Below are 26,990 nucleotides of genomic sequence, written 5' to 3'. Positions count from 1 at the left end.
TTACTGACAGTGTACAGCTTTGCTACAGTAGCATACCGGGGTAGTTTCACTTCTTCCTCACCACAATTCAACACACGGATTGGTACTCTTCCCCTGCGTACATCCACCACCCCTCTAGCTGTCAGCAGTGTAGGTCTATGCTCTGAATATACCGGTTCTACAATTGCCTGGTATTCCTTTCTTCTGATACCCATAGCTGCTCGACACCATACCATCATTTCACTGTTTGGTGGTAATACAATGGAAAACGGGTCTGTTACCCGCGCACTGCCAATCTCCCCCCCCCAGACAGATTTACCTGTTGCTTGTGAATTAAGGCACGGATTTCTTTTTGAAGGTCTCTCCTCCGCCCAATGCCAGCAGTCTCTGTAATCTGTTGGAGTAAAAACATCACTTCTTCAAGGCAGTTTTCAATCACATTAGTACCAAGCACCATGTAAGGACATTTGCTATTGGGGTCATCTTCTACCACACATAACCATTGGCCTCTCAACTCCACCCTCCCCAGCTTTATTGTCACTTCTCTAAACCCCACCTGATTCAGTGGTTGACCATTAGCTGCTAAAATGACAAGACTAGAGTCTGGGGGGCTAAGATCAGCATCAGACCAAAATTGCTTGTAAAGGATATGTGGGATGATGGTGACTTGTGACCCAGTGTCCAATAGGGCCGATGTGGGGATTCCTTCTAGCGTAATGTTGAGGTACGGGCGGCCTCCCACATACCGACTACGCCAGTCATATGGGCCCTGCCGTTTTATTCCTGGGGGTTGGCCCTGGGACCCAGGAATCTCGGGTTTAAACAACATCTTCTTGCAAAGTGGCCCAGTTTGTTGCAAAGAAGGCAAACGGGTTGTCCTGAAGAATCTGTGTGGTCGGTGGCTCTGCGTCGGAATGGTGCGTTGGTCCCCTGAACGGGCGAGTTGTTTATCCCCTCCACGGGCGACATGGCTCTGCGTCGGAATGGTGCGTTGGTCCCCTGCACGGGCTACATGAGCTATCTCCTCATCCACGGCACATCCTCAGGGGATTCAGCTAACTGGATTTTGCTTGGTGGTTGTGCCTCCGGTCTGGCTTGCAAGAGTTTTAGCACGTAGTCCATGTTTTTGGTTAGTTGTAACACTTGATTACGTAGGTCATCAGCAGATTCGGGTGCGACATCTTGTCCTACCGCTTTTATGGAGTCTTTAGGGGTAGGCTCTAAGTTCATGTGAGAGGTATTAACGTGCCAGGATGGGATTGCAGGTTTTGCAGGTAATGGGTCTCGTAGTACAGTTATAGCACGGTCCTTTAAGGTATTAAAATCCACATCTGGATGATCTAGGACCCACATGTGCACCTGCTGACGGTGAAAGTCTGATCTCAACCCATTCATAAACTGTTCTGCAAGCAATTTATCTTCGTCTTGCACACTTGCTGGATCTACCTGTTTTATGGAACGGAGTGCCGCTTGTAAACGTAGGGCAAAGTCTCTGATGGTATCTTGCGGTCTCTGCTTGCATTGGTAGAATAGCATCCTTAGTTCAGACTGTGTGCGTTTTTCAAAAGCAGCTTTGAGCTTATCAGACACATTTTCTATAGAGTCTCCATCAGCATAGCTCCAAGTCTCAGCTTCTAGCTCCGCTGCACCTATTAATTGTCCCTGCACAACGGAGGCTCGCTGCTTTCCTGTCATTGCATACTGTTATGTTCTGCTACCAAAGCTAAGGAAAGAGAGGAGATCTGTCCCTACTATAGGACTCAGCTGAATCCCTACGATGTAACAGGGAACCTGATCCTGCGATCAGACCTGCTAAAGTCCTAATCTAGTCTGTACGGAGACCTATAGATGTGGGGAGGGAATCCCTACAAGTACTAAGGACTGGGAGGAATATGGGACACCTCCTAACAGAAATAGTAGCAGACAGACGAACAAACAAAATAGATAGAACATAGAGGTCCGTAGACCAAGCAAACTAACAGAGTTAGATACAGAGCACAGGCTAGCTAGAAAGTAGATATACAATGAAGTCCAGCAAAGCCAGAAGGGCGGAGCAGGATTAAATAGGCCAACAAGGTCATGTGACCAGCAAAGGAAAAAAAACCTAACAGCAAGGTTCTAACAGTACCCCCCCTTCTAAGAGGATCCTCCGGATCCCCTAGGACCAGGCTTATCAGGAAATCTCCTGTGAAACGCTCTGATAAGTCTGGACGCGGAAACATCATCTGACCTCACCCAAGAGTTATCCTCGGGTCCGAAACCTTTCCAGGCCACAAGATACTGCAAACTACCTCTATACCGTCTAGAGTCAAGGATGCGAGAAATTTCATATTCCCCGTCCTCCACCACCGGAGGAACAGAGGCAGAGGCGTCACCATCCGACACAACAGCTTTTTTTAACAGAGAGACATGAAAGACCGGATTAATTCTCCAGGAGGTAGGAACCTCCAACCTAACAGCAGATTGGTTGACAACCTGAAGCACCTTAAAGGGCCCTACAAACTTGGGACCCAATTTCTTAGAAGGAATCCTCAACCGCAGATTCCTAGAGGACAACCAAACCATGTCACCAACAGCGAACAAAACCTCCTGTCGTTTCCTATCAAAGTAGTCTTTAGATTTTCTGTAGGCCTCCTGAAGATTACCACGCACATCCGTCCAAACTCTTTCCAAATCACCGGAAAAATTCTCCTCCTCAGGCACGGCAGATCCCAACTTGGAGAACGACCCAAACGACGGATGTCTCCCAGAACAACAAAAAAAAGGCGAACAACCAGCAGAAGAAGATGTATGATTGTTCAGAGCAAATTCGGCAAGTGGCAGAAACTCAGACCACCCCTCTTGATTGTCTGCCACAAAACAACGCAAGAACTGCTCAACATCCTGGTTTTTCCTTTCTGTCTGGCCATTAGATTCAGGATGATATCCGGACGAAAACGACAAATGAATTCCCAACCTGTCACAAAAGGCACGCCAAAAACGAGCCACGAACTGAGGACCCCTATCAGAAACAATGTCAGTAGGAACGCCATGAAGTCTGACAATTTCCTTGACAAAGGCCTTAGCGAGAGTTTTAGCGCAGGGCAGTTTGACGAAGGGAACCAAGTGACACATCTTACTAAAACGGTCCACGACCACCCAGATGACAGTAAAACCCTCAGAGGGGGGAAGGTCAGTTATAAAGTCCATAGCCAAATGTGTCCAAGGAGCACTGGGGACCTCCAAAGGACAAAGCAACCCCGCAGCAGGAGTATGTGAGGACTTAGATCTAGCACATATAGTACATTGGCGCACCCACTTAATGACTTCCTTCTGCCATCCAGGCCACCAAAAACTGCGACCCACCAGTCTCTTGGTCTCAGAGATTCCGGGATGACCTGCCAACCGAGATTCGTGACACTCAACAAACAAATCTCTCCTAAAGGTCCCAGGCACAAACAACCTCCCATGAGGAGTGTTAGATGGGGCATTCTCCTGAGCTTTAAGAATCTCATCTTCCAAAACGGACTCTAAAGCAGCTATCACAACACCTTCTTGTAAAATGTTCTCCTCTTTCTCACCACCGACTATGGGAGAAAAACTGCGAGACAAGGCATCCGCCTTAACATTCTTAGTACCAGGGATGTAAGTAACGGAGAAATTAAACCGCGAGAAAAACAGTGCCCACCTAGCCTGACGGGCATTCAGGCGCTTGGCAGCATCAAGATATATCAGATTTTTATGATCCGTAAGAACCTGAACGGGAAATTCCGCACCTTCCAAGAAGTGGCGCCAGTGTTCAAATGCGAGTTTAATAGCCAATAATTCCCGATTACCAATATCGTAATTCAGTTCAGTCTCCGAAAATTTTTTTGAAAAAAAGGCACAGGGATGTAATCCATCCCCGTTATCCTGAGACAATACTGCGCCAACCCCCACAGAGGAAGCATCAACCTCAACCAAAAACGGCCTAGTAACATCAGGCTGCATAAGGATGGGAGCAGAGGTGAACCTCTCCTTGAGATACACAAAAGCTTCAATGGCCTCAGAAGACCACTGAACCGCATCAGCACCTTTCCTGGTGAGATCAGTCAGAGGTTTGACAATACTAGAAAAATTTTTTATGAATTTTCTATAGTAATTGGCGAAACCCAAAAACCTCTGTATCGATTTCAAACCAATAGGCCTAGGCCATTCCTGCACAGCCTGAACCTTAACCGGATCCATCTCAAAACCTTTGCTGGAGATAATGTAGCCCAAAAAACTAATTCTCTGTACAGCGAACTCACATTTCTCCAGCTTAGCAAAAAGCGAATTGTCCATTAATAACTGTAATACCTCACGCACGCTCCGCCAATGAGACTCCAGATCTGGCGAATAAATCAAAATGTCATCCAAATACACAACCACATTTTTACCGATCAAAGGTCTAAGGATGTCATTAATCAGATTCTGAAAAAATGCAGGAGCATTAGTAAGACCAAAAGGCATAACCAGATTCTCAAAATGACCCACAGGAGTGTTAAAAGCAGTCTTCCATTCATCACCCTCCTTCATGCGCAACAGATTGTATGCCCCCTTAAGGTCAATTTTAGAGAACCACTTGGCCCCCAATAACTGGTTAAACAGATCAGGAATCAATGGCAGTGGGTAAGGATTGCGTACCGTAATTTTGTTAATCTCACGAAAATCCAGACAAGGACGTAAACCGCCGTCCTTTTTTTTTACAAAAAAAAATCCAACCGCCACAGGAGACTTAGAGGGCCTAATGTGACCGGCGGCCAAGCTTGTCTGTATGTATTCCTCCAAAGCCTTCCTCTCAGGAATAGTAAGGTTAAATAAACGACTCTTAGGAAGAGTCGCTCCAGGGACAAATTCAATAGAACAATCATAGTCTCTATGGGGAGGCAAAACCTGCGATTCCTTCTCAGAAAAAACTCTCCAAAAATCCTGAATAGGAACAGGCAATTCTCCCCTATCCAAAGCTGCAATACGCCCGTTACAACACTTGTCATAACATTTATGGCTCCAGGATTTAATTTCACTGGTAAACCAATCCAGTACAGGATTGTGAAATTTTAACCAGGGCAAACCCAATATTACTGGAGAAGGCAAGTTATTCAACACTACCAAATCCAATTTCTCATGGTGAACACCATTAATAGTGAGAGGAAATTCACTGACCTTGAGAGTAATATTCTTCAAAGGGGAGCCATCCACAGAAACCACAGCAATGGGGGATGATAAAGGTTCAGGTTTTAAATTGAGTTTTTCCACGAATCCCCCATCAATTACATTCAGTGTAGACCCGCAATCAACAAACACCCGAAATTCCATCAATTTTTCCTGAGCAATCGTGGAAGCAGCTAAAAATATACCCTTGGAATTTAAACAGGCAATACGGGCGTGACTGACCATTTTTTTTTCTTTCTTCATACGAAGCTCACAGCCTTTAATCAAATGACCAGATTTTCCGCAATAGAAACACAAGCCTTCCGAAAAACGACGGTCTTTTTCTTGAGAGCGAGGTGCCACCGATCCAATCTCCATCGGTTCACCACTGTTAATACACACATTATCATAACCAGAAACTGACATAGCAGAGGATTTGCTCTCATTAACCCTAGCACGCAGTCTTCTATCCACCCGTATAGCTAATTGCATAGCCTGTTGCAAATCCTCAGGTGTAGGATAAGCAATTAGCAGGTCTTTAACCCTTTCACTGAGCCCAGCAAGAAATAGACTTTTCAGAGCAGAATCGTTCCACCCTGTTTGAGTGGACCAACGACGAAAATGTGTACAATATTTTTCCACATTACCCGATCCTTGTTTTAAACGTCTCAACTCAGTCTCAGCTGATGCGACACGGTCAGGATCATCATATAATAGTCCCAAAGCAGAAAAAAAACTATCCACTGATCTGAAGCATGAATCACTAGGTTGCAAAGAAAAGGCCCACTCCTGAGGCTCTTTGCGCAAAAGTGACATTATGAACCCTACGCGCTGGGATTCATCCCCAGAGGACTTAGGTCTCAAACGAAAATACAATAAGCAAGCATTTTTAAATGAAAAAAATTCTCGGTGTTCACCAAAAAATAAATCCGGCAAACATACCTTAGGCTCCAAGAAATGTGCTCCAGGACAGTTACTCACGTGCTGACGGAGCTCGGCCACCTCCAGAGAGAGTCCCTGCAGGCGATGAGCCAAATCCTGAACCGACACCATGATGGAACAGAAAAATCTTTCTTTAGAGAATTTGCTGGCTGGACTTACTGTTATGTTCTGCTACCAAAGCTAAGGAAAGAGAGGAGATCTGTCCCTACTATAGGACTCAGCTGAATCCCTACGATGTAACAGGGAACCTGATCCTGCGATCAGACCTGCTAAAGTCCTAATCTAGTCTGTACGGAGACCTATAGATGTGGGGAGGGAATCCCTACAAGTACTAAGGACTGGGAGGAATATGGGACACCTCCTAACAGAAATAGTAGCAGACAGACGAACAAACAAAATAGATAGAACATAGAGGTCCGTAGACCAAGCAAACTAACAGAGTTAGATACAGAGCACAGGCTAGCTAGAAAGTAGATATACAATGAAGTCCAGCTAAGCCAGAAGGGCGGAGCAGGATTAAATAGGCCAACAAGGTCATGTGACCAGCAAAGGAAAAAAAACCTAACAGCAAGGTTCTAACACATACATGTCCAGCACCGCACACATTTTACGTTTGAAAGCTGCTAAGGTACCGGGTTTACCTTCATACGTCGGTAACCATTTGGCGCCCGGTACATACGGCAAGGCAATTAGCATTATCGGGGCCATCGCTCCAGATGCTGCGGCTCCTTCACCAGCTGAGGAACCGGCTGCTGCTGCGTCTTGGGCATCCCCTCCCTCAAGGTCTCTGATATTGTTTGCTTCACTCATGATGGTGCCCCCCTAGTTAACCGTTGCCAGCCGCTACGATTAACTCCTTTGGTCACCGGTGACTAAAAAAAAAAAGGCGGGGCTATCCTCATGCTCTTTTAGCCGCGCCCCCGCGACTCTCTCCGCTCTGTGACGCAGTTTAATTTCTCTATGGCGCAGTAATGACGGCCCGTTTTACAGTACACAAACTTCCAATAAAGTCCAATTTAAGCACACAGTACCCGGTTCTACCGGGCCCGGTATCCTGTTCGTGACGCCAAACTGAGTCGGTCGACAGGGGTAGGGGTACTCGGATACCGGGATGGATGGGTTACTTCTGTGGCGATCACGGTTGGTTGGTTCTCGGTTCCGTGCCCTGGACCGTCAGTAAAGGGATGGGGGTCAGGATGATGGGAGAATTGTGTCCTGACGCCTCCTGTGGTAACTGGTAAAATCGGTTACCAGCGCTGTGTATGGTTGCTGAGGTGATCGGCATACGGCTTGTATGAACGCTATAGGCAGTAATGTCAAAGTAGGCACACACACACATTAAGTCTTTGTTTCAGTACCTTTCTTTTACTGATGTCCGGTAACAGGTACAGTTCAGGAGGGTAACCAGGTTTTCGGTGCAGGTAGAGATATTCACTCTGGAGATTTGTGAGGCCTCCTCTAACAATGTGTGCGTTGTTTGGGATCAGTCCTGCCTTAAGCTGAACCTGCCACCTTCACTTTCTTTGGGGTCCTTCTCCACAACTGACAATGAGGACCTTTCCTTGGGGCTACCAATTCTCTTCTTTCTGGGCCCCTGTTCCTATACTTGGTCAAGTTTGGCAACTCTTTCCCATTCCTCTTCAGGGGGAATAGATCCTCCTGATCTGTCCGGGTTTTCTATGCTATTCCTGAATTAATAGCAATCTCGGACTCCGGTGTCCGGGTGAGCTAAAGGGATAATAGTTTTATCTCTTTCTTTCTCCTTCTAGCATCCGTCCTTCTCTCTAGGGCGCTTCACAGCACAGACCTGTTTCCTAGTTCAGGGCTTAACTGGTCCTCAGCCAACAGCTCTCCATCTCTCTCCTTCATCCCTCACAAGACTAACTGCTGCTTTTCTGTCTCCCTGGAAACTGACTCCTCCCCTCAGACCTGGGGTGGAAGGTGTTGTGTGTGCCCAAGTGTACATCTCTCCCTGCACCTATGGATCCCGTGGTAATCCCCCGCAGGGGTGCCACAGGATCATCTGCCAAATAGATAAATTTAAAGAGTCAGTTGAAAAAAATGATGTAACCATTTACATGTTTATTCACTTTAAGAAAGCTACTGCTGGGTACTTTAAGAAGGCTACTACTACTGGGCATTACAGGTCCAATTCCTACAAAGTTTACTGTAGATATTTGAGATCAAGTTTAGTAGGTTTCATTCTGATTTAAATGCAGCTGCTGTGTATCATATATCATGTCTAACCTATGGCACTATATGGAAAATATTTGTCTTTACAGGACATGCTGAATACTGAGATACTGTGCTGTGTTTCACAATGTTGTAATTTTACTGTATGTTGAAATATATTCAGGAAGGAAAACTCATTTTATTATAAGCTAGCTTCATTATTTCATCTTGAGTAGCAGTCAATGCTGCAGAAGGAGTATGACACACAAAAGTTACGTTCTTTCGACATTACAAGTTGGACAGACTTGGGGCCATATGCGTTTGGCAGTAATGCCTTGTAAATAACTGGTGAGACACAAGGGAATTCTTTTATCAAAACTATCTAGCAGATAAACTAGCACTTTAGACTTGTGTAAACATTGTTTCCATTAATAATTGGTTATTACAATCTCCTCTGCAGCTCTCCTCTTACATCACTGTCAGTGTGGGGAGAAGGGGAATAGAGTAGAGCTGTGTGTCATTATGAACAACTCTTGCAGCTCTCTTCTCAAGGCACTATCACCTGTTACTCCCCCACCACACTTACAGTGCCATGAGAGGAGAGCTGCAAGAAGTGTTTGTAATGACACATAGCTCTGCTCTGCTCTACTCCCCTCTCCCGCTTGTAATCACAGTATATCCTGGCAGTGAAATCAGTGAGGAGAGCAGGGCTATGTGTCATTACATGTCTCACTCAGAGAAAGTCAGTTCTAAGCTTCACTGATGGCGTGTTCTTTCTTATTTTTCCCTGTATGACATCCTGCTTATGATTGGTCAATATTATAAAGGGAAAAAGTAACTCCCTGCTTAACGCCCCCTTGGTTTTAGTGAAAATTCTAATTCTAAACTTTAAGACCTAGTATTTCAGAATTGGCGATGAGACATGAAAAAATAAAAACTATGTTTTATCTAGCTCTGCAGCCTCTATTCCATGATGTGACTAGTTTACAAGATGCTAAAACTTTTGAAAGGTCCTTTTAAAGGACACACATATCCTATTTTAGCCTTCAACGCATGGTGATTTTTTTTTCATCTTTCCATTTCAAAAGTTTATTTTTATTTTTCAGCCAACATAACTATATTAGAGCTTGTTTTATGTGCGATAAGTTGTGATTTTTAATATCACCATTTTGGAGTACATATACCGTAATTTCTTTAACTTTTATTAACTGTTTCTGGAGGGGGATTGGGAAAAAACAGTATTATGCCAATATTTTTTACGCGTTAAATTTTGTGCCCTTTTGACATCAGCTTTATTCCTTAGCTCAATACAATTATACAGATACTAACTTAATATAGTATTTATTTATGTTTTATTAGTTTTCCACAATATACTAGTTTTAAAAAAAAACAACATTTTTTTTTGTGTTGCCATATTTTTCTTATTTCATTCTGCCACCTTAGCTGTAGCAAGGCAGAACAATATGTAGTTTTCACTGGTATCCTTTTAGGATACATGCAATTTTATATCACTATGTATTCCATTTTAAGAAAGATGGGGAAAAACTAAAACATCAGTAATTCTAGAATTGTATTTGTGTATTATTTACGTTGTTCACAATACATATTTTAAAGGGATAGTCCTGCTCTGCTGACCACCGCAACCAGAGGGGAGCAGAGAAGGTAACATCATTTCAAGAAACATACACAATTGGCAGGTATCATACAACCTTCCTTAGAATGGAAAAGGTAAATGATACCTGCCAATTGTACACACCCATAATAAGTACTTACACTACTTATGTGTACTACTTCCTTTTCACCAGTGTTCTACTGACAGGCAGGCCTGAAGGCCATTATTAGGTGTTTCTTTGGTGTAGCAACTGATCTTGGGATCCCATTGCATGGATGAAATTTAGCGAACGAAAGGAGCCTCCTCCCAATGTCAAGCTCTTTAGATGCCACAGTTGCTGGAGTCCCCTCCTTCTGTCAAACTCTTTAGATGCTGTGGTCATGGTGAATGATCAATGACAAATCATGTGGGAACTATATTGTTCTCATGATGTATATGTATGTCATGGAGTGTAAGGCCAGTTTCACATATCCGACATTCATAGTCCAAGTATGAACCACAAATCATGGCCAAGGTCTTCTGACTCAAACACAACAGCCTCATAGGTATATATCAGGCTGTTCAGTTTGGGATCTGGAGACCCATGCCCAGTCTGTACATTACAATCCGTATTTGGACCATGACTGTTGGATTTGTGAAGCCGGCGTCATGGGTTTAAACATGACTATTTTTTCCTATATTATGTATAAATTGTAATTGCAAATGCAAATTTAATTATATACTAGCATATTAATTATCTAGCAACATAATGAGGTGTGACATTGACAAACTAATATGTTGATACGGCAAAGCCAAAATATTCATTACTTCATTCATTATTAGGTTAGTGTGGAGTTTGGATTTACTAACACATTGCCAACTCCTGTAAAATAAATTTACGTAGGCTGGCAGCTCTACAGACAGCAGAGTCAATGGCATAATTTACTGATAGGACATTTCCTTTCGGCCATACTGGAGAAGCCCAGAAGCTGACATCACTCTTTCTGCTGTTGTCTAGACTTTTTGTTCAATGTTACTGAATTATCGCTTTGAATCATACAAGCAATCTAATGGGGCATTTGCCAGCACCCATCACTTCAGTGGATGTGGCTGTGACAAAACTAAATGGGCATTAGCGAGATGTATGAGGAAGGGTAGTAATAGGGATTGAAGCAGTTGTATAAGGGTCTGGGAGTCCTAGGAGCTTCTCATGGGCTGCCTGGAGCTTCTTTCTTACCCTGAAGTACTTATCCTGATGTGACACTAAATCCTTTTAAATTGTTGCGACTTGTCCTTTGAGTTTACAATGTATGACTTCCTTAACTATGTCAATGGCATTTACTGGCACTAACCCTGAAGGCCTAGAAGTATAGTTAAAAAAAACTGGTAGGGTGACAAATAGACTATCCTACTTCAATATTAACATATACATTCTCAAAATATGCTTTACTATACATAATGTTCCTAGGCAAAGACCCAACACAGTTTGTGCAATGTTACTGCATTGTTGCCCCAAAACAGGGATTCTTAGGTTATGAAAGCCCTGGACATATGAGTTGTCATGAAATGTCTATACTTAGTATTATTCTTTGAGTTACTATATTTCTTTAGCCAATCAGTATAGTTGCGGACAAGGATTTCTAAGTTTTCATTTGTAGCATCCAAAACACTTTTTCCCAACAGAGACACAGAGTGGTGTCTAATCACGTTGAAGGTCAATGTCCACAACCATATCATCTGAGGTAAGAATATCTTATGTAAAATGGCTTATTATGCAAAAGGATTTATTGTTTGAATCAGGTTTTTGTATTACATGTATTATCACATTTTTTTATCGATGTTGTTTTTTTCATATTCCTATCTTTATTAAAAAAAATAATTATTAATCTTTTATATTTTTACACTGACCACTGGGGCTTTTTAAGACTTATACTTCCTGTCCTTTCTGGAAGACTTTTCAGCAAGGCTCCATATTATATTAGGCAAAATTACAATGACTGGGTGATGTCACAGCTGACCCTGCTCCCTCTCCTTTCATAATGACCTTTCCACAGGCCCTTTAGATGCTTAAATACAAAATCTGTTTATTGTGGCTAATATACTGTACATGTATTGTTTCCTGAAACAACAGGAATTTAGAGTCTAAAAAAGCCCCAGTGGCCCAGGTGAAAATTGTTAAATTTCTATTTATTTTTAATAAAGATAGAGATTGTAATATGAAAAAAAACACTGCCACAAAAGAATACATTTAACACAAAAAATGATTTAAATAATAGGTCATTTTCTGAAAATAGCTTCTCTTTAAAGGGAATCTGTCAGCAAGTTTTCGCTACCTTATCTGAGAGCAGCATAATGTAGGAAAAGAGACCCTGATTCTATAGGCAAAGAGATCACTTAGTTTACTGGGTGCAGCAGTTGTGACAAAATCAGTGTTCTTAGATTTAGCATGAAGCAGAGCTCAAAAAGATTCCCCCGCCCACTCCACAGCTTTCTGTGTACATTGTATATTGAGAATATGCTGCTTACCAGAGGATGGAATGTGGTCGGACCAGTGATCTCATGTACTGTGGTCAGGGCAATGATCTCCTAGTGATAAATCTTCATTGTTAGTAAGCAACAGCACACAGCCTAATAAGTGACACATCGCTGAAATCTGTGTATCAGCTGCTACCTCATGCTGTCTTTGGATTACATAGCAAAAACCTACTGACAGATTCTCTTTAATGCAATGTGAACCTATTGCCAGCTATACTGTACCTATGGAGCACACTGAAGTTTTATTGAATTCTGCATACTATAGTATTCCAACATGCATGCTGAATCAGTCTTTTTTTCTTCTGCACTTAATCACCTGATCCTTTTGTTCTCTTTATATAAGCTACCATCAGATGAGTTGAGCATATGTCTGCCAGTTATTTAAGGTGTATCCACCAGAGGAGTCCTCCCAATGAAAACACATGAATGATTGGCAGAGCCAAATATTCATGTATATTAGAGAGTCAGGAGAGATACATGACATCAAAGTGGCATACAACACTTTTAATAGCCGCAACATTTTTGCGCCACGTGAAATTCCGCAGAAATATTGTGACTTTTTGCATTGTCAAGCCAAATTCAAGCTGCTCCGACAAAATGGGAGTAGGTGGAGCAGGACAGGGCATGGCTACTTTCGTTTCACCCATCAAAGTTATGGAAAGTGGCAGCGTTTCTAAAACCAGAAATGTTACTCCAGTCCTCTGTCTAGTCAGTGGAGTGTTTTCTGGCAGCAGCTTATCTGCCTGCAGAACAAAAGGATCAGCCATTGCAATTTCCACTGCCGGATTCTACTCTTACCCAACATCATCTGTCAGACAGAGTCGGGATACCCCCATTTTCATTAAACTGTTGATGACAATGGTGGCGAATTCAGCTGACTTTAGCCTTTTGTGTATGGGGGCCTGAAAAATGTATCATTAGGAAATTGTCTGGACCTTACTGTAACGTAAATGCTCTATGTACGGAACTGTGAATTAGATTCTTATATAATGGTGCAGAATAAGGCAACAACTAATTGTCAGTTTGTTTTAATGGTAAACTGTGTACTCAGTCACTACAGAGACATTATCCCACAAGCACTGTCCATTTACATCCATAGTAGAGTGGTGTATGTATTCTTGGTTAGATGTTTTCATGGGAGAACAAGTGAATTTGTTTCTAGAGAGGTTATAGTTCAGGTGTGGATTATGTTTGTTATTTCTACTTTGTATTTCTATTTTTGTCGCTTTGTTGTTATCAGTCTCCTGTAACAGGGGTCACTAAACTAAATGCTCCCACCATTGTTTTCTGGGAGTGTAGTTATCCAGTTGATTCATATGAGATTTTGGGTAAACATTTCTTAGAGACAATCTTTCAGCCATGTGGAGACACATTTTTATACCTTTTTATCAAAAACATGGTGACTATTTTTTATGTATTTACTATAGTTAAAGTGCAACTGATCACTGTAAGTATAAGCTGTCAGATGGACCATGCATTCCTAGGAATTAATTAAGAATGTACACTGAATTATGAGGTACCATTAAAGCACCACTCCAGTTTTTAGTTTTTATTTCAGCGCTGGAGTGGTGCCACTAATGTATGTTCCCTACTCCTGGTATTACGCTCACCAGCCACCGTCTTCAGGTGCTCCCAGTGCCACTCTGGTCCCTATCCGCTCTCTTGTGACCGCAACTTCTGACTGACCGGAAGTCAGAGGTAATGGTCACTAGCTCTCATTGTAAGTCTATGAGAGCCTCATTCTGGCCTCGTTTTGGCTCTCATAGACTTACATTGAGTTGTACCTTTCGGCTCACCCATCAAACACTGGAGCGATCCAGCAAGTCACAACCTGCATAAGACAACCGGAGCGGCGCCGATAACAGATGAAGACGTTGGCTGGTGAATGTAATACTAGGGGCAAGGAACTTACAGTGGCACCACTACAGCACGGAAATAAAGGCACATCTATCTGCGTCTTGAATTTCCTTTAATCTTAAAAAATTATGATTAAACAAGTCACTAACCTTAACCGTAAGGGCATATGCACACGTCAAGTACACTTAAATTAAAAAAAAGAGACTATGTACTGGTTTTGCCATAATCACACTGGCACGAAAAATCATATTGCCAGGCCATTTTTACCACATAATGACCATCGTAAAAACAAAACACAAAAAACAATTGCGGAATTGCTTTTTTTTGCAATTTTCACCGCATTATGATTTTTTTTCCCTTTTCCAGTGCATTCTTTGGTATAATTAATGGTGTCTTCCAAAACTGCAGTTCGTCCTGCAAAGAAACAAGCCGCCATATGGCTATGTTCAAGGAAGAATAAAAACACTATGGCTCTAAGAAGGGGAGGAGAAAATAGAAGCACAAAAATGGAAAATTGTCCAGTCGGGAAGGGGTCAAAGTGAACATGACATGTCTGTTATAATAAATACTTGCATCCCCCGTGCATTAAAACTTCTGGAGCATCATCTCAAATAACTCTGTGATGTGTATTCCTCTGCTATTCCTCCTAGAAATTCACAAATACATTCACAACTGATTACACGACATCATATTATGCAAACTCCCAACTGGTAACTCCTAGTTGTCAGTTTAAAAATACATTTTTAGGAGGAATAACTTTAGAGATGCTCCGGAATCATTTTCTTAAAATAATAGGAGGTGATCTGCAGTACCCGGTAGCATCCCCTAAACATTATGATGGAGCTGTGGTATTCTGCTCTGTCCGCTGTTTTCTCCCGGCTACTGCTGGGAGGCAATAACAACTGATCGGTGGGAGTACCAGGTGTTGGACCACCATCAATCTTACATTGATGACCTATGACCTATGATCTGGTGGAGAATCCCTTTAACTACTTAAATAAATAGGAATTCTACCCTAAAGTGTGACCTACCATAATCAATCTATCACACTAGCAGCAAATATTAAGTTAGTGTCTGAAGGTAAGAATCCTATGAACTTATCATAAACAGAGAAGAAGCAAAGGTCATGTCTTGCAGTTCTCTGTTTGTTTTTCAGTCTGATATAATAATTCAATTATTAATAATTATTGAAGTATTGATGAAGGCTGAAGGCTTACACATTGGATTAAAGGTGTACGAACCTGCTAATTTTGATGGGATCAACTAACCATCTTTTGATAATGGGAGACTCCTGACTCTCCCCTGGCAGATGAGGCCAGGAAAGGTATGGATTGGATGGTTTGAAAGAGAACACACGAATGATTGCCCGAGAGAGGTAGCTGTCAGTCGATCTGAGATGTATAAGCATCTTAAAGGGAATCTGTCAGTAGGATGATCCCTCCTAAGCCGTCTACATGGGCATGTAGGTCATAGAAAGTTGAATAAAATGATACCTTGATATCTGCAATCCGATGTCTTATTCCTGAGCAATCCACATTCTCTTATATGTAAATGAGCTGTTCAGCTCTACGGGCCGGACACTGATCTGTATGGGAATCTACCTCCAGAGCTTATTTTAAATGAAGGGAGAGTTACCAGTGTGAGACATAATGACTGACAGACTGCTCTCCGAATATGACTGCAGAGCTGTGTGTGATTATAACTGACACAGTGCAGCATTAATCACATCTGCGGGTGTCCTCTCAGTGCTTCAGCTTCCATCTGACAAGCAGACAGTGTGACAATATTGTAGAGGTGTGAGAGTTGCTGCTGCAAACACATTTGTAACGAGGTCTAAGTTCAGTTCTACTGTATTATGTTAGTTACATGAACTTTGATAGAAGCTAAAAAAAAGTCTCTGGATGCGATTTTCATGCAGATCAGTGTCCAGCCCATAGATCTTAACAGTTCATTTACATAATAATAAGAATTGAATATTCAGCTGAACTAAGGGTGCATGTGTATGGGGAGTTGGTGGGAATTGAATTCCACTCATTTGGGGAACAGTTCTGAAGGGTATGGCCATCTGAAAGGGAATCTGTCAGTATAGTAGCCGAGGAAGCAGAGGAAGCATAGACACTGCTGTCCATAGGTGTGATGTGGAGAGGAAAAATAGTGTGACAGAGCTGGGGTAGACCATGTGATCTCACAAAGCTGCAGAGGATTATGAAGAAGCCCATTCTACAGTAGGTGAAATGGCACCAGGCAAGTTTTTTTTTGCAAAGTGTTGAAACTCAAGGACGATCCTCCATGGACCAAATCATGAATCTCTGCAAGAACCAATCCATTTTATTAAACACTCTTATAATAGGTGGGTGTAATTATTCTGATTGCTTAACCATAATATATTTAGTAAGGGCCATTTAGACTAGCCGACCATGGCTGTAAAACAACTGCCGAACGGTTACATTCAAGCCACCTGGCGGTTGTTTAACGACCTGTTTAGAAAAGCCAACCCGAATTTTATGCGCACAGAATGATCATTCATACAATTGTTCTGTGTTTATAGAATGTCATCGTTATCATGAGCATATCTGTCCTCCAGCAGGTGATTTCCAGGGCATTTACACAAGCCAATAATCAGACATTGCTCGTTCACGTTTATTGCTCGTATAAATGACTCATCAGAACTCTAATTTTGCTAACAATTTCATGATCTTATTTAATTAATAGTTGAATTTTCTCGGATTCCACATATGTGGTTGCTTTCTATAGCTTTTAGCAGTTTGCTGATTTACGGCAATAGAAAACATACTAGGAAATGTGATCTGTTTAATTTAGAGACACTTAGAAGTTAATTGTTTATTTTCCCCTCACTCCAGAATATCTTGATTTAGCATGAACTTTTTACCTCCGGCAGCTGCTTGCCCGCTTCTTGTAGGCTCTGGTTAGATGTATAGTAGATGCCCTGCTCAGTATTTCTTCTATTATTACAATGCCACCTTTCCTCCCGTAACTATTACTCTGGGTGAAAATCATGCATGCAATAAGCAGCAGAAGGGGGAGGGAAGCTCCTGACTTTTCAGTGCCAGATTCCATTTTCCAACTTTACAAGGGCCTTCATCTCCATTGTAATGCAAATTGATTTCTCTGGGAGTCCCAGCCTATCAGGGCCAGCCTCCTTGTGGGATTACCTGGTTTTGGAAGAGTGATGTGGAGGAGAGGGGGAGGAGGAGAAAATCATTCACTTGTGACAAAGTGCTGGCTTTTACTGCCTTGCAGTCTCAATGTAGGAAGGGGGAAAGTCTTCACCACAACTCCTTGAGAGACATGCATGTTCTGAGCTCTTGTTGGCTCCTTTCTGCTTGTCAATGTTGGAGGATACATTGGATCAGAGGTTGTTGCTGTGTGGTTTTCACATACTTTATACAAGAAGATCTGCTTGGGGATTTTTACTGTTGAATACGTCTCAATCACTGCTGTGCTATAGCTTGGAAGTTGCATCTCTTGGCTTCGTCTAATAGTGCCTTTTCCCACAATCATTGCAAGCCTAAGGCACGTTACCCATGGGACGCTGAGTAAAAATGGTAAGGAAATGGATAATGCATGTATGGCTGAGAAAGATAGATTCTAATTAAAGTGCGGATGAGCTTGACGACTCGATATTTCATGGATGCAATCTGACAGTGAGATAACACTAATGCGTACATTTCCCTGCCAAATATGTGGACCATGGTTTTCTAGTGAGATAGGTGGTCTTATCATGAGTGTAAAATGACTACATTAACCAATACTAGACATTTAGGTTCTAGCATAAATATTATTATTATTATTCAGTTGTTGGTACTGCTACTACTATTACTATTGTTATTATTTAGTTGTTGTTTGTACTATAACTACTATTACTATAACTTCGTTGTTGTTGGTACTGCTACTACTATTACTATTATTATTATTTAGTTGTTGTTGGTACTATTACTACTATTACTTAGTTGTTGTTGATACTGTTACTACTATTACTATTGTTATTATTTAGTTGTTGTTTGTACTATAATTACTATTACTATTACTTAGTTGTTGTTGGTACTGCTACTACTATTATAATTATTTAGTTGTTGTTGGTACTATTACTACTATTACTTAGTTGTTGGTACTGCTAGTACTATAACTATTATTATTATTTAGTTATTGTGGTACTATTACTACTATTACTATTACTTAGTTGTTGGTACTGTTACTACTATTACTATTATTGCTATTATTTAGTTGTTGGCACTATTACTACTATTACTATTACTTAGTTGTTGTTGGTACTGCTACTACTATTATAATTGTTTAGTTGTTGTTGGTACTATTACTACTATTACTTAGTTGTTGTTGGTACTGCTAGTACTATTACTATTATTATTATTTAGTTATTGTGGTACTATTACTACTATTACTATTACTTAGTTGTTGTTGGTACTGCTACTACTATTACTATTATTATCATTTGGTTGTTGTTGGTACTGTTATTACTGTTATTACTATTTTTATTATTTAATTGTTTGCTTTATGCTATTGTTATACTGTAATTATTGCTTGCACTTCTGTTGCTGTTTCTGTTGATTTACATGTTGGTAACACTTATTTTTTTCATGCTGTTTCTAGATATCTGTTGGCATAAAATATTTATAATCAAGGCATCTTGCCATTTACTAATTACACTATTAATAAATTCATATTATGTCATTTTTGTTTTTCATGTTGTTTTTCACTTAAGGATCCAGCCTTAGGCTGGGGTCACACGACAGTATGAAAAAATCGGTCCGGTTTTCATCCAGCAAAGTGGGACGATTTTTTTTCTCACTCATCAAGTCCGTATGCAATCCGTTTGTTTTACTCAGCAGCAATTAATCATTTCCAGGAATATTTACAGTTTCCTATGCTACAGAATTGCAATGTATCCATAAAAATCGGATGCTTTACTGTGTCTTTGTGTGGCATCCGATTTTTTTCTCACACCCATAGAATGAATGGGTGAGTCTCATCCGATTTCTGGAGGAAAATCGTGCAAGCTGCAAATATTTTAATACACAGATTTGGTCAGTGAAAAAAATTCATCTACACTGTCCCAATGAATAACATTGGTCTTAGCGCAATCCATTTTTTAACGGACAGCACTCGGATGTTTGCACGAGGCCTAGAGTATGGAAATGTCGCTGTGCAGCACAACACAGTTGCAGTCCATAAATTATCAGCAACTGTCCAAAAGAATATAAAATAAAAATGAATATTGCTGAACTTTGCTTATTTCGACACATTCTAGAGACTGCACTGGTGCTTATGGTCTATCCTTGTCGTGCTTACATTGTAATTGCTGGAAAATAGCACTCATTTTATTCTTGTCATTTTGTTCTTTTATATCGTTTGGCTTTGCTGTTATAACTGTTGGAATGATGACAATTTACTGTCAGTAGTTGTTATTACAGCTAGAACTACATTGTCCATGTCTTTCTATGCCTGCCTATGAGCAGGTGTATGTGGTGACATATCTACACATTGGTATGTGTTAGCAGATATGTCTTGTAAGTTTGGAAACTTGCTAGTCAAGTGTTGCATTTCTCCGTTAAGACACGTAAATGAAGTAAAGTATGTACGAACTTGTAAAAACAGTGCTGTGTGTGCAGTCAGATCATGAGACCTACGTGGAGGTGTATAGCATAGATAGCAGTATATACAGAAGTAGCAAAGATGAGTATATCCATCATACTTGTCAGCCCAAATGGCTTCCCTAGGAAAGTGCTTGTTAGGCGCCAATAAATGGGATGGTTATCTCCCTGGCGGTAGGGAAATAAGCTGCTGCCAAATTCGGCATATGCAGTGACGCTTATCTTATGTACGCAAATATTTAGACAGGTAAAAATTAAACCTCTCCGATCTCTGTTTCCCATGAAGAGACCACGACAATGCTTATGGGCTCCAACAACTGTGGTGTGTTTGGAGAGAAAAATCTCATGTATATGGCCAGGTTGATCTCTAGGGGCCCATTGTTAGTGCCTCAAGCTTTCAAAATGAAGCAATAAGTCTACCCGCAGAACTATGCAAACCCACAGTAACACATTGTGTTATGTTGAATACTTGTGCCAACTCAGCTCGACCACATCTGTAAGTCTGTAAGGTGCTTCGCTTATAAAGTGGTGAGCGTCATTACATCAAATATTTCTCATACCTTTGTATGTGCTCATACCTGGCTTCATGACTGTACTATCGGCTGACTGACAAGCAATAAAGCTGTCTCTTTGAGAAATGCCAGAAGTGTGCTTAAGTATAGGACAATGCATAGTTCTAAATGCTACAAGATAGGCTGATTGATGGGCTAACTGCATGGAAACAGTCATTTTAGATTATACATATAATTATACACAAGTAATGCAGCAAGGTCATTTCAGTGTAGATAGATAGATTATTCAATGGCAGTGTGATTTAATTATATATTTATATAGCTTATGTAGCACCAACATAATCTACTGCGCTGTACACAGGTTGTCATCAGTCACTGTCGCCAATAGGTAATACACTAAGGCCTATTTCATAAGAAGCCAATTAACCAACCAATATGTTTTTACACAGTGGGAGAAAATCTGAGAATTCAGAGGCAATCATTGCAAATAAATGAAGAACAGACAAAGTCCCCCCAGATGTTCTCCTTGGTCAATGCAAAGACATTTATAGCGAAAAATACGTCTTGGATGCATTAGTGAAACACAGGCAATGATGGAGATCACTACAAATCTTGAAATCTTTTAACTAGGAAATGGTAGAAGCAGCATTGGGTTAAGATGAACACTTGCAGTGACAAGTAAAAGGGTAACAATATTTTGAACTTTTGACATCAGGCTCCATATCTAACCATCCACTACTATTTCGAATCTGAGACTACCATCATTTTATAGACAATCACCTTGGCTATCTCATACATAAATATGACTATTTTGCATATGATTAGTTATGCAGATTCTTGTCATGTCACTACATTGTTACTGTTTTGCTCCTAAAAATCTAAATTATTTTGTTAGTATTTTGTAAATCCACCTTTGGGTTTCAACACTGCCTGAATCCTTCTAGGCATGCTCTCGATTAGATTCCAACATGTCTTGACCGAAATCTGATCCCAGATCTCTTCTACACGTTCCCAAAGTTGGTGCATACTGGTTGACTCACTTGGGTATGAATACAGTTTTTTCTTCAACTCTACCCACAAGTGTTCGATTGGGTTAAGGTCTGGGAACTGTGCGGGCCAATCCAGCACTTCTATTTCTCTTAAACTAAACCATTTCTTCGCCAATCTCGACGTATGCTTCGGGTCGTTGTCCTGCTGGAACACTATGTTGTCCTTTTCATACCCATAGTACTTGAGTGTAAGAAGTAACTCATCTTGTAGGATACTCACATATAGCTCAGCATTGAGACCACCATCGATCCTAGTCAACTGTGAAACAACCCCATATCATCAGGCTTCTTCCACCGAACTTGACAGTTCCTTCAATTTCTCGACCCATTATCTGCTTTTTCAATTGTTTCTTCCAGATCTGTATGCACCCATCAGAGCCTATTGACTTTTGTCTCATTGCTCCAAATCACCCGTTTCCAATCTTCTGCTGTCTACTTTTCGTACTTTCTGCAAACTCGAGCCGATGCTTCTTATGACGATATTGAAGTCAAAGCTTCTTCACCGTTTTTCGGGTCACCATTCCAGACTTCTGTAATGTGCTTTGCACGGTGCTTACATGGATGTCTGTGATCTCACTATTGCAAAGTATACGAGTCACCTCCACTGCCGTGTTTGTCATGCCAGAACTGATAGACCTTGTGATGAGCTGACTTGTTGACTCCAATATTTTGCCTGGACGTCCACCTCTTGGCTTTTGAATGGATGGACGGACTTCATTTCATATTCTTACCGCTGTCATGGCACTCACATGATGCACTTTGTGTTTTCTTAGGAAATCTTTTTCATGACTGCTCCTTGATTCAAACCAGTGACCTTTCGCTTGGGAATCAACCTATTAACACACTGAACTATTAGGGAATGTGAGAACAGGTAGTATTTTGTAGTATACAGGAAGAAAAAGATTTTTCCACTACCAGGAGCAAAACAGTAACAATGTAGTGACATGACAAGAATCTGCATAACTAATCATATGCTAAATAATTGCAATTCAAATTTATGTATGAGATAGCCAAGCTGATTGTCTATAAAATGATGGCGGGGTACTACACATCCGCCTCCTATTCAATTCAATGGGAGGCGGATGTGCAGTACCCCGCGGCGGTCACTACAACTAGACGGCTAAGCACCCAAGGGACAGGGCATCAATGGAAAAATAGTGGACTACTTCTTTAATGTTTGTTATTAAATATATACTAGAGAATGATATACGTAAACCTTGGAATGGATGAAGAGTCTCTCGGGAGAGCGAGTGCCGACCCTGCTGGAACAGCACCAGCACGGGAGATGAGTATAGGTGTCATTATTTTAACGGGGGCAAACATTCAGATTGAGAAGGGGTTGTCGTGGTAGTGGACAACCCCTTTTAAGGACATGAGTGCAGAACGTTGACTTTTGGAAGTCCAAATTCAATTCCTTAATACTTAGGAAGTATAGATCTGGGTGTAATATCTCCTCACTACCTAACCTCATGGCAATGTAGTTAGTAAGGTTTAGACGTTTCTGATCAATATTTTCTAGTGCTGGTCTGTGACTGCAGAAAGTAGCAGAAGAAAGCATTAGTTACCTATAAGTAGCTGCTTACTGTATTTTAAGGACATTGTGGATGGCATAAAATGTTATTGCTACACTGTTATCAAATAGAAATGAGCTTGTAAGCACTGTGCATGTTCAGCCACTGCTGCTAGACTGCTGTGGTGGCCAGTTCTCTAGGTAACAAAAAAAAATAAAGATTTGCATTCTTGAGAACAGAGGGGATTTTTAATAACAAGTAAATTGCAAAGTTGTTCGTCTTTACAAGCATTGCATCTAGTGATGAGCGAGTATGTTCTGTTAACCCTTTCGGCGTGCTCTGGTGTTATGTTTCACTCACTCCTTGTGCATGATTTGCGACTGTTTGACAGCTTTAATACATGTGAGGAATGCCTAATTGCGGCTTTAAAAGTCTCCTCACCTGACGTGTTACGTCACTCTCCACAAGGAGAAATATTACCCCTAGATACCGGTCTGATGCCTCTCACCCAGCCAAACCAGAACTCACACTTTGCACTGACAAGGGGCAGTACCGTGAAACACAGTGTCTGCAAATTGAGTTTCTAGTTCTGGCTTATATCTTAAGTCATGTGATAAGGCTCTTTAAAGGGTCACTATTGACTTTTAGGATGGCTACTTCCTGTAGGTGGCACTAGAGTAATAGTCCTCTTCCTCTAGTCCTCAATTTGCATATTTCCCAGAGGAGCTTTAAAAGTCTCCTCACCTGACGTGCTTAACACGTCACTCTCTGTAAGGAGAAATATTACCCCTAGATACTGGAATGCCTAAGAAACAGACATTCCTCACATGTATTAAAGTTGTCAAACAGTCGCAAATCATGCACACAGAGAGACAGAAACATAACACCCGAGCATGCTGAAGATACTCAGTGTTCGCCCGAGCATGCTCACCGAAAGGGTTAAAAGAACATACTCGCTCATCACTAAATTTGCATCCAATTTTAACTATTAAAGAACATGAGACTAACCCTTTAAAGGGAACCTGTCAGGCTGTGGGCAGCATAAATCACAACCTTGCTGCATGATTGTGTAACACGGGCACTTTAGATGCAGCGACACAGAAACACAGAGCAGCCAATATGGGGTTAATAAACAGTGGAAGTTTATAATAACAGGGTAAATCTCCACGCAGGGAGTATCAGGGGAAAATATGGGGGAAAGACAAGGGAAAAGCAGGTAAAAGTCTATCACTGACAGTTCACAGTTTAACTGGATGTAGTAGAGTCGAACCGGTTATAATCAACAGTTTTTTTCACTTAGCTGACTCTTGCTCCTCACAAGGCAGATGCACGCTGAGGCCGGTGTTGATTTTTCAGGCGTCCCCGCCCAAACAATGCTTTGTCTTCTGGCGGCAGCGGGCGGTCTCCGGTTTTACCCGCTGAGTCCCTAGTCCATAACACGGCACCTCACGTGCCCGGCTCCACCGACCCTGCATCTCTTCTCTAGTCGGCTTGACTCCTCCGGTCCACTGCACTCGGCTCTTGCTCCCAGTCCTGGAGCCAGGAGCCTGGACCCTCTCACGCTGCTCTGCTGAGCTTGATCTAGCTCCGCTTTCCCGCGCAAAACGTACTCGTCTCTTCCTCTCTCTAGTCACACCAGGAGTCTTTCTGTCACCTGACCTCCCAGCTCCCTCTCTCGACACACCCCCTGCTTCCCTGTCACATGACTCCTAAACTTGCAGTCTGTCTTCCCCCAGCAACAAGAGGTACGGCCCCGGCAGTTCCGGATCCCTTGCTCTGAAAGCACTTACACCCCGGTCTTCCCCCTTACACTCCCGCTCTCCTTTCACTCGCCATTCCACGGGCGAGAGTTCCTTAATCAAACGTTCACATTCTTGGACTTCCTGGATGATACGGTACCATATGAATTGATCTTGTTCGTAACGGTGAGGAGGCACTCCTGCTGTTGTCCGTTCTGACCGGCTTAACTCAGTTTGACCGATGGGGGGGTGCAGGGTCACTCGGATTTCCAATCTCTGCCTGCCCGGTGGCTTCAACCGATGTTGTTCCCTCGCTGCCTGCACTGGGGACTGCAGGTAATCGAGTGCTGGGGCTCGGAGGTACAATCAACAACTCTTCTTCGTCCACATCGTGGCTTGGGGCAACGGTGACAGGTCTCTCTCTAGAAGCAGGTGATTCTTCTCCACCCTCGTCATCTTTAGACTGACAGGGTCGCAGCATACTACGATGAACCACTCTGGTAGGGGCTCCTTCAGCCCCCTCGGGTTGAACTTCATACACAGGTCCTTCAGCGCCAATCCTGCGCTTCACTCGGTGCGGGGTCTGTTCCCACCGCCTACTCAATTTGCCGCCTGTCCCGAACCAACACCCGCTCCCCGGGCCTCAGAGCTGTCCCTCGAAGAGGCAATGTCTCATGATGTTTGAGCTCCTGAAACTTTTGTTGTACCAACCGTCGGAGGGTCTGCAGTCGATGCCGATGTTCTCGGACCCAGGAAGACACCCCCGTCCGTGGGTAGTCCTCCTCGGGGTCCAGCTCTAACTCGGTGATCTCTCGCCCCTTTCGTCCGAACAGCAAGGTGTAAGGAGTGAACCCCGTCGTACTATTCACTCGGTTGTTGTAGACCCACACCAGCTCTGCCACAAACTCAGGCCATCGTACCTTCCGATCTTCCTCCAACGTGCGGAGCATTTGGATCAGTGTCCGATTAAAGCGTTCACAGGCCCCATTTCCTTGAGGGTGGTAAGGAGTAGTCCGTGACTTCTCAATCTTGTACAACCGGTGCAGCTCTTCCATCACCCGGCCTTGGAAGCAGGTGCCTTGATCGGAATGAATCCTCTTTGGGCAGCCGTACACCCGAATGAAGTCTCGGCAGATGGCCTGCGCAGCTGACTCGGCGGTCTGGTCTCTGGTCGGGGTCACTACCGGAAACTTGGTGAAGTGGTCTGTCATTACCAGGCAATGTTCATACCCGAGATGCGCCGGTCCAACAGTCAAATAGTGGATCATCAGCACCTCCAAGGGGGCAGAAGTCACAATAGTTTGTATGGGGACCCGCTGCTCCGGGGGCTTTACCAGCTCACAGCTCCGACATCTTCGACAAGTGTCTTCTATTGTTGCTCGCAATCGGGGATGATACACCAGCCTCTGCAACCACTGAAACGTCTTCTCTGGTCCGAAGTGAGCCCCTCGTTCATGAGCCTCCTTAGCCACTACTCCGACCAACTTCTCTGGGATCACCACTTGCCAGGTGGTCCCGAACTCTCGCAGTAGCTGCACCCGTCGGTACAGCAGCCCGTCTCGCAAACACAGTCTCTTCCATTGTCCCAGCATTTTCAGTGCTCCCGAGGACAGGGTACTCCTCTCTTCTCGACTGGGGACTTGCCGCAAAGCCACCCATTGACTTAATTGAGCAACTTCTCTGTCAGTCTGTTGAAGTCGGATCCAGTCATCTCTTGGCCGCCCTAGCACTTGTTCTTCCGACGTCTCTCCGATCTGTCCCTGCGCTGCGGCCAGCGGTCCCACGAAACTTCGGAAGCTAGGGGTCTCATCCGCCTCCAAATCTTCATCGCAGTCATGATCAGGCCATTCATATGTCACTCTGGAGAGGGCGTCGGCGTGAGTATTCTCTGCCTTAGGCCGGTAGGCGATCTTATACCGGTACCTGCCCATGCGGGCCACCCACCGCTGCTCCAGGGCCCCCAATTTCGCATTCTCCAGGCGGGCCAGCAGGTTGCTATCTGTTCTCACCAGAACTTCGGACCCGGACAAATACTCTGCAAACTTCTCGGTCATTGCCCAAACCAGAGCCAGCAACTCTAATTTGAAAGAGCTATAATTATCTGGGTTCCTCTCGGAGTCGTGAAGGGAGCGGCTGGCGTACGCAATCACGCGCTCTTTCCCCTCCTGTACTTGGGATAACACGGCTCCCAGACCATGTAGGCTCCCATCAGTGTGGAGTATGAAGGGTTGGGAGAAATCTGCATAGGCAAGTATTGGGGCCTCGGTCAGGGCCATTTTTAGGGCACGGAAGGCCTCTTCCTGGCTGCTTCCCCACCGAATC

General features: G+C 42.8%; 1 protein-coding gene across 3 annotated transcripts in view; it reads left to right on the top strand.

Moving 5' to 3' along the window:
- SHROOM3 (shroom family member 3) overlaps nucleotides 1–26,990 on the top strand; it is a 461,578-nt gene that overhangs the window by 325,237 nt on the left and 109,351 nt on the right. The window contains exon 1 of one of the 3 annotated variants that reach the window (XM_073637101.1): nucleotides 17,464–17,793. The exons of the other annotated variants lie outside the window; for them this stretch is intronic. The gene's annotated coding sequence lies outside the window, so the exon portion shown is untranslated. Of the gene's footprint in view, nucleotides 1–17,463; nucleotides 17,794–26,990 lie in introns of those variants that run through there. 3 annotated transcript variants of the gene reach the window in all.

The sequence above is a fragment of the Phyllobates terribilis genome, unplaced genomic scaffold (assembly GCF_046119375.1).
Source record: "Phyllobates terribilis strain yellow unplaced genomic scaffold, ASM4611937v1 Scaffold_1__5_contigs__length_1240528914, whole genome shotgun sequence".
Classification (NCBI taxonomy): Eukaryota; Metazoa; Chordata; class Amphibia; order Anura; family Dendrobatidae; genus Phyllobates; species Phyllobates terribilis.
This window is presented reverse-complemented; position numbering and strand designations above follow the sequence as displayed.